This window comes from Triticum aestivum, chromosome 7A, assembly GCF_018294505.1.
Source record: "Triticum aestivum cultivar Chinese Spring chromosome 7A, IWGSC CS RefSeq v2.1, whole genome shotgun sequence".
Taxonomy (NCBI): Eukaryota; Viridiplantae; Streptophyta; class Magnoliopsida; order Poales; family Poaceae; genus Triticum; species Triticum aestivum.
The window spans coordinates 439,169,295-439,178,565 of record NC_057812.1 but is presented as its reverse complement, the minus strand read 5'-3'; positions in this window follow the sequence as shown (position 1 = coordinate 439,178,565).

Genomic DNA, 9,271 nt, shown 5'->3' with positions numbered 1-9,271 from the left:
GACGGTGACGAGCGGCGGAGAGGATGCAGGCCGGTGGGGAAGGGGCGCCGGCGAGGTCCAGGCGGGCTCCGGCGTGGTGATGGTCGGCGGTGGCGATCCGGGCGGCGGCGTCCTGGCGCGGCGAGCCCCGATCCGATCTGGATTGGGGGAGGGGAGTGGGCGACGTGGGGTGAGTGTGCGGTCTGGGTGGGGCTAGGGTTTGGGTCATGGGGGGATATGGGGAACTGGGGGTGGCCGGTTGGGCCAGTTGGGCCCGGCCTGGTCGGTTGTGGCCTGGTGGGCCGAAGCCCAAGGGGCAGGGGGCTTTCCCCCTTTTCTTTTCTTTTTGTTTTGATCTTTTACTTTTATTTATTTTGCTTTTTCTGTTTTATTTAGTTTAAAGCACTTAGGCACTTTGTAAAATTATGTTTTCTTCACTATAATTACCATAGCAATATTTGTCACACACCGAACATTTTGTTTTAATGTTTTGAAAACTTTGACTGTTTGCTAAATTTAAATTTGAATTTGGACCGGTTTTGAACTAACTCGAGATTAACTACAGTGACAGAGGTGACGTGGCATCATTAGCAAGGAATTACTGTAGCTTGATTACCCGGGCGTTACAAAACTCCTCCACTACAAGAAATCTAGAAGGAAACAGTGCGGGGTATTCATCATGCGGGCGTCCCTCGCGTTCCCAAGTGGCTTCGTCTTGAGTGTAATTCGACCACTGGACTTTGAGGAACTTGATCGCCTTCTGACGTGTGCGGCGTTCAGCTTGGTCAAGAATGCGGATCGGATGCTCTTTATAGGAGAGGTCCTGTTGCAATTCGAGCACTTCATGATCCACTGCTCGAATTGGATCCTTGAAGCAACAGCGGAGTTGTGACACATGGAACACATCGTGAACCTGGGAAAGGTTCTACGGAAGCTCCAGTTGATATGCCACCTTCCCATGCCTTTCGAGAATAGTGAAGGGACCGATATAGCGAGGAGCTAGCTTGCCCTTGATCTCGAAGCGGTGAGCACCCTTCATTGGTGTAACTCGAAGATAAGCCTTTTCGCCAGGTTGATAGACCATGTCTTGGTGATGACGGTCATACTAACTTTTCTGACATGACGGAGCAGTCTTGAGATTCTCACGAATAATGCGAACTTGCTCTTCGGCATGTTGGATAATATCTGGATCGAAGAGTGGACGTTCCCTAGTTTTTGACCAGTTCAGAGGGATTCGACACTTTCGTTCATATAGCACTTTGAAGGGGGACATCTTCAGACTAGCTTGATAGCTATTATTATAAGAGAACTCGGCATATGGAAGAGATTCCTCCCATTTCTTGCCGAAGGAAATTACACAAGCTTGAAGCATCTCTTCGAGAACTTGGTTGACACGTTCAACCTGTCCTTGCGACTGAGGATGAAACGTCGTACTGAACGACAGGTGAGTTCCCATAGCTTCTTGGAAAGTTGCCCAAAATCTTGAAGTGAATAAGCTGCCATGGTCTGAACTGATAACCAGTGGAATACCGTGAAGTGAAACAATTCTGGACATGTAGAGAGTTGCAAGCTGGCTAGCAGTGATTGTCTCTTTGACCACCAGAAAATGTGCAACTTTAGAAAGCCGGTCAATGACGACAAGAATAGCATCATTACATTTCTGCGATTTAGGAAATCCAGTGACGAAGTCCATTTCAACATGGTCCCATTTCCATTTAGGAATAGAGATAGGTTGCAGAGTTCTAGCAGGCCTTTGATGCTCTGCTTTGATACGGCGGCAAACGTCACACTCAGCAACATAACGAGCAATGTCCTGCTTCATATTAGACCACCAGAATCTTTGACGAATATCCTGGTACATCTTTGTACTACCAGGATGGATGGACAGAGGCGTATCATGAGCTTCTTTCATAACCCTTTTAGTCTTATCCAGGTTTTTCTTCGAACATGGTACCACTAGGCGGCCTTTGAAGTACAAGGCGCCATCATCGGCGATAGTGAAGAATGAGGGCTTTCCTTCTTCTAGATGGCGTTTAATCTTATGGACTTTAGATTCATAACCTTGAATAGTCTTTATACCAGCTACGAGATCTGGTACGACAGCCAGGGTATTTAGAGAACCCTTAGTAACAACAAGAAGATTCATCTTTCGGAACTCTAGGGGAGGGGGAGCGAGTGCTCCAGGAGGAACAATATGAAGGTTCAGCTTTCTAAATTTTTCAACAAGCGAGGGCTGAACTTTGTGAACCTGGAGGTGGTTGCAGTAAGACTTGCCGCTCAAGGCATCAGCCATTATATTAGCCTTACCGGGGGTATAGGATATACCCATGTCAAAGTCTGCAACAGTCTCCATCCATCTCTACTAACGGAGGTTCATATCTGGCTGAGTAAACAGATACTTCAGACTTTGGTGGTCGGTGAAGATCTCACAACGATTACCGAGAAGGTAATGTCGCCACTGCTTCAGTGCATGAGAGCAGCAAGCTCGAGGTTGTGAACTGGGTAGTTTTCTTCGTGAGGGTGCAGTTGATGGGAGGCATAATCAATCACTCTGCGCTCTTGCATTAGGACACAGCCTAATCCTTGACGGGAAGTGTCGCAGTAAATGACGAAGTCCTTCTTAGTATCAGGTGGAGCAAGCACTAGGGCAGAAGTCAACTTGTCTTTGAGTGCCTGGAAACTTTCCTGACACTTGTCTGTCCAGTCGAACTTGACACCCTTATGCAATAGATTAGTCAGAGGCCTGGCAATCTTGGAGAAGTTCTCGATGAATCGACGGCAATAGCTGGCGAGACCAAGAAAACTTCAGACTTGCTTGACATTCTTCGGAGGAGTCCAATCGGGAATAGCCTGAACTCGTTCAGGGTTGACGGCAATACCATCCTTGGAGATGACATGCCCAAGATAGGTTACTTTGGGGAGCCAGAATTCACACTTGGAATACTTAGCATACAGTTGATGCTCTCGAAGCTTTGCCAGCACAAGACGAAGATGTTCAGCATGTTCTTCTTTGTTCTTGGAAAATACAAGGATATCATCCAGATAAACCACGACGAACTTGTCGAGGTAATCCATGAATATATAGTTCATCAGACAAGAGAAGGTGGCGGGAGCATTCGTTAAGCCGAATGACATGATGGTGTACTCGTATGACCCATACCGAGTCACGAAGGCGGTTTTTGGGATATCCTCTTCACGAACACGGATCTGGTGGTAACCCAACCTCAAGTTGAGTTTGGAGAACACTGATGAGCCAACCAGTTGATCATAAAGATCATTGATCCGAGGAAGAGGGTATTTATTCTGAATGGTAGCTTGGTTTATAGGACGGTAGTCTTGGACTAATCGGTTTGTCCCATCCTTCTTTTTAACAAAGAGAGAAGGTGCTCCCCAAGGAGCGCAACTTGGGCGAATGAAACCTTTGACAAGAGATTTGTCGATTTCCTCCTTAAGCTCAATGAGTTCATGTGGCGGCATCTTGTAGGGTCGTTTGGCTATAGGGGTGGTGTCGGGTTTCAAGTCGATGATGAATTCGACAGCTCTAGCAGGGGGAATCCCTGGAAGTTCTTCTGGGAAGATGTCTTGGAATTCACGAATGACGGGAATGTTTTCAATGCCCTCGAGTGGTGCAGCGTTCAACGCATTCGAGGCATAAAGCCGTGCCTCGGTGTTCTGAACTAGATGAGCTTGGTAAGCAATTATTTCATCAGAAGGGTGTAGCAGATGGACGACCTTAGTGGCGCAAACTATAGAAGCAGTATGCGCTTTCAACCAATCCATCCCCAGAATGAGGTCAATGTTAGACAACTTCAGGATAATGGGAGAGGCATAGAATTCCATCCCTTCGATTTCCACGGGGATGTTGATGCCAACCAGTGAGGTTTGACATTGTCCCACGGGGTTTTTTACCAATACCGAAGTGTTCATCTCCTCACATTTAACGTCATGCTTGTATGAAAATCTTCTGACATGAATGAATGCGAGGCTCCTGAATCGAATAAAATAGATGCAGTTACTAAATTTATGAGGAGTTTACCCATCACGGTAGCAGGCTGGTCTTGAGCTTCATTAAGATCAACGTGGTTGGCATGAACATGACCATAAGACTTGGCATTGTTGTTGTGGGGCTGGTTGCTTCCACGGCCAGTTGCTGGGAGGGCCAGTTGATTCTGGTTCTCGTTGCATTCCCTAGCACGGTGCCCTGGTTGACCACACCTGAAGCACAAACCATTATTGGGAGTGGGAACAGGAGCTTGGGGTGGTGGAGCTGGAAGCCTTGGCTGCCTAGTTGGAGGAGTAGGCAGACGAGGTGCAGCATAGGACTGCCTTGGGGCAGGTGCAGTTGGCTGGTACATGTTGTTGGGAATCCATATCTTACACTTCTGCGAGGGTGGGCCTGAAGATGAGCCCGTGTCACGGTTGCGCGTGTGAGAGCTCTGGTATTCCTGCAGACCAGTTTCTACATTGATGGCCTTGTTCACCAGGGTGGCGAAATCAGCAAAGTCATGCACTAGAAGTGCAAGCTTGATGTCAGCTTGAAGGCCATCATGGAACTACTCCTATCTGCGTGCATCAGTTGCAATGTCTTCTTCAGCATAGCGGGACAAGTCAAGAAACTCCCGCTGATAAGCTTCAACAGTTTTGTTGCCTTGGATGAGGTTGCAAAACTCATGCTTCTTATGGTCCATGACTCCTGAGGAATGAAGCGAGCATGGAAAGCAGCTTGGAAGTCTGGCCAGGTGATGATTGTTCCAACTGGCAAAGTATGCCTGTGGCCCCACCATTGAGCAGTGGGTCCCTTCAAGAAGAAGGAAGCAAAGGTGACATAGCTGGCAGGGGCTACATCAGCAGACTCCATCTCATAGGTGATGTCACGGAGCCAGTCATCAGCATCCAGAGGCTGAGTTGAGCTGCGGTACACAGTTGGCTTCAGGCGCATGAAATCCTGCAGAATTACTGGGGTTGGCTGCTGGTTCATATTGGGGCGAGGAAACTGAGCCATCATATTCTCCATGAACTGGCGATTCATCTCAAGCTGTTGGATCATACCAGCCATGTACTCAGGCGGTGGTGGGGCGTTGCCACCACGACCACGACCACCTGGTCTAACCATCCTCCTAATATATAACAGGAGTAGTTCACCATTGAGAAATTGCGAGGGCAAGAATCATTCATGATGAAACATGCATATTGAAAGGAACACGATAGATACTACATAGTAGTTGGCACATCTTACAAAAGTGATCAAGCATAGAGTTCGGAACACAGACTAAGAACATCATAGGCGGCACGCAGGCTCGCGGCGAAGGCATCTAAAACTAATAAGCAAGCCTACATCCGTCCTAGGAGGAACTGCGGAGGTAGGTGTAGCCTGACAGCTGGTAGTGACGTGAAGGGAAGACCTCCACGCGAGTAGCCTGGGGTCCGTGGATACTCTGGTGCCGAACCCGATGCGCATGTGGCAGGAGAGGACCAAGTGCAGAGTAGCCTCCCACATCTGGCCAGCCGACGCCCTGGGGCATCACGGTCCTGGAAGGGTAGATCGCAGAACGCGACAGATCACCAGATCAGACATAGGGGTGCAACGGCGTCAGAGCACGGTACAGGTGCTGACGGGTGGTGTACAACTCGTGGCGAAGAGCTCGGTTAGCTCTATCCAGCCCATCAGCATGCAGAACCAGGTTCTGATGGTAGAAGGGCTCTTGGGTGACAGTGGAGTAGGCAGCAGTGTAGTATCCCTCCGCACCAACATCGGATGCGATAGGAATGTGCCTGAAGGGGGAGGTGTCCAACTCCTGGTACTCTCCACAAAGACGTGTCAGAGAAGCATAAGCAGCATCGTGGACCGCCATGTCGATAGTCACTCCAACACCATGAGCAGTGTGCAGCACGGTAGTGGAGTCATACTCCCGAGAGTAGAGGTGGACGATGGCACGGTACTGCTCCTGGTTGAAGTCCTGGTACTCCTCATAGACGGTGTACTCAGGGTGCCAGCGATAAACAGGATAGGTCATCATCTCAACCAACAAAGCAGGTGATCCTGAGGCACCAATGGCCGTCATGTGGCGCACGACCTATCTCGTGGGTTCCATCTGAAAACAAAGATGTTTCAAAGGAGTCAACTGACAGTGTTGATAATATTCAATATACTACTCTAAAGAATAGCTAGGGCTTATCCAACTTTGGGGTGAACGTGGTCACGGGATCCTAGTGTTAAAGTTAGTAAAATCGTTTAACCCGAGTAGAAGAGAGTTCAGAGTCCCAGAGTAAGGATCGAGGAGTAAAAGATCCTAATACCACCCAGATGGCGACGTGGGCCCGTAAGGCACACAACCATGTTAGTAAAAGTTTTTGTAATGTCTAGACTCGACTTCGGCCAAGGAGTGTGAAAGGGGGATTCCTACAGGCAGTCGGCTCTCATACCAACTTGTGTCGCCCCCGATTCAATCATACACTAATCATACACGCAAACGTGTACGATCAAGATCAGGGACTCACGGGAAGATATCACAACACAACTCTACAAATAAAATAAGTCATACAAGCATCATATTACAAGCCAGGGGCCTCGAGGGTTCGAATATAAGAGCTCGATCATAGACGAGTCAGCGGAAGCAATAATATCTGAGTACAGACATAAGTTAAACAAGTTTGCCTTAAGAAGACTAGCACAAACTAGGATACAAATCAAAAGAGGCGCAAGCCTCCTGCCTGGGATCCTCCTAAACTACTCCTGGTCGTCATCAGCGGGCTGCACGTAGTAGTAGGCACCTCCCGAGTAGTAGTAGTCATCATCGATAGTGGCGTCTCGCTCCTGGGCTCCAACGTCTGGTCGCAGCAATCGAGTATAGAAAGGGGGGAAAGAGGGAGCAAAGCAACCATGAGTACTCATCCAAAGTACTCGCAAGCAAGGAGCTACACTACAAATGTATGCATTGGTATCAAATGGCAAAAGGGGTATCATATGTGGACTAAACTACAGAATGCCGGAATAAGAGGGGGATAGCTAGTCCTGTCGAAGACTACGCTTCTGGTAACCTCCATCTTGTAGTAGGAGAAGAGAGTAGATGGTAAGTTCACCAAGTAGCATCATGTAGCATAATCCTAACCGATGATCCTCCCCTCGTCGCCCTGTGAGAGAGCGATCACCGGTTGTATCTGGCACTTGGAAGGGTGTGTTTTATTAAGTATCTGATTCTAGTTGTCATAAGGTCAAGGTACAACTCCAAGTCGTCCTGTTACCGAAGATCATGGCTATTCGAATGGATTAACTTCCCTGCAGGGGTGCACCACATAACCCAACATGTTTGATCCCCTTTGTCCGGACACACTTTTCTGGGTCATGCCCGGCCTCCGAAGATTAACACGTCGCAGCCCTACCTAGGCACAATAGAGAGGTCAGCACACCGGTCTAAATCCTATGGCGCAGGGGTCTGGGCCCATCGCCCATTGCACACCTGCATGTTGCGTACGCGGCCGGTGAGCAGACCTAGCCTCCCTTATACAATAGTAGGCGTTCCAGTCCAACCCGGCACGCGCCGCTCACTCGCTGACGTCACGAAGGCTTCGGCTGATACCACGACGTCGAGTGCCCATAATTGTCCCCACGTAGATGGTTAGTGCGTATAGGCCAGTAGCCAGACTCGGATCAAATGCCAAGATCTTGTTAGGCGTGTTATTTTGAAATAATCGCGAATGCCAACCAGGGCCAGGCCCACCTCTCTCCTAGGTGGTCTCAACATGCCATGTCGCTTCGCCACAAAGATCCACACAGAGGGCTGTCGGGAAAGTATGTCCTTCCAGCCCCCAATTCGTGAATCAACTGCGGGTACTCCTCGAGCCAACCCAACTTTATTCATCACATGTATCATGTATAAAGTATATAGTATATACCAGTGATCACCTCCCGAGTGATCACGGACCGATAGTATAGCATGGCAGACGGACAAGAATGTATGGCCACTGATGATAAACTAGCATCCTATACTAAGCATTAGGATTGCAGGTAAAGGTAACAATAGTAGTAGCAAGGACAGGCTATGCATCAGGATAGGATTAACGGAAAGGAGTAACATGCTACACTACTCTAATGCAAGCAGTATAGAGGAGATTAGGCGATATCTGGTGATCAAAGTGGGGGCTTGCCTGGTTGCTCTGGCAGAGAGGGGTCGTCAACACCGTAGTCGTACTGGGTAGCAGCGGCGTCGGTCTCGGTGTCTAGCGAGAGAAGAGGGGGAAGAAACATTAAATATAATGCAAACAAATGCATGACGATGCATGACATGACAAAACGTGATAATAGGTGTGCCCTAACGCGGTACGAGGTGGTACCGATGAAGGGGGAAAACATCCGGGAAAGTATTCCCGGTGTTTCGCGTTTTCGGGGAGAGGAGCCGGAGGGGGAAAGTTGCGAGTTCGATAGGTTAGGGATGCGTGGCGGACGAACGGGCTGCGTATCCGGGTTCGTCTCGTTGTTCTGAGCAACTTTCATGTAGAAAGTGTTTTCATCTGAGCTACGGTTTATTTTATATGATTTTTCAAAAGTTTAAATAATTTTCTAAATTGTTTTTATTCAAAAACTAAATGTTAAATTGCTATGGGTACACTCTGTGTACCCACAGAAGGGCTTGTGTGGCTGACCAGTAGGCCCGGTTGACTTGGTCAACTGCCCAGTCAGCAGAGGCTGACTGGTGGGACCAGTCAAAGTCAACAGTCTAGTCAGCATTGACCGTTGACTGGTCAAATTGACCAGTGGGTCCCTACTCTCATTCACTGTTATGTTAATTAACAGTAGTTAATCAAGTTAATTAGGTTAATTAATCAAAATTAATTAAGTTAATTTACTCTTTAATTAATTAATTAATTAATATTTTATTTAAAAAAATTAATTTAATTTTTTACTTTTTTTATCGTTTTGTTCTGGGGCTGGGCCCCACATGTCATAGGCCCCAAGGGGCTAAACGAGCGCTAGGAGGCTACGGACGCAGGGGCTCGCGGGCACCCGACCCAGGCGGAAGCCGCACGGGCATGGCTGGGCGCCAGGCGCCGGAGGCAGCCGCGGGCATGGCGACCACGGTCTGCAGCGAAACAGGAGGCGGTGGCGTCGGCGAGGCAACGGCAGGGCGGCACGGGCGAGCGCAGGGGAGGAGGTGGCGGCGGCCTTAGGCGGGGGGCGAAGGCATGGTGGGATGGGACGAATGGCAGGCGAGGGCGGCGCGGTCGGGCGAAGCCAGCGCGGCCAGGCGAAGGAGGGTGCGGTGTGGCTCGCCGGGAGCAGCAAGCGGCGCGGTTG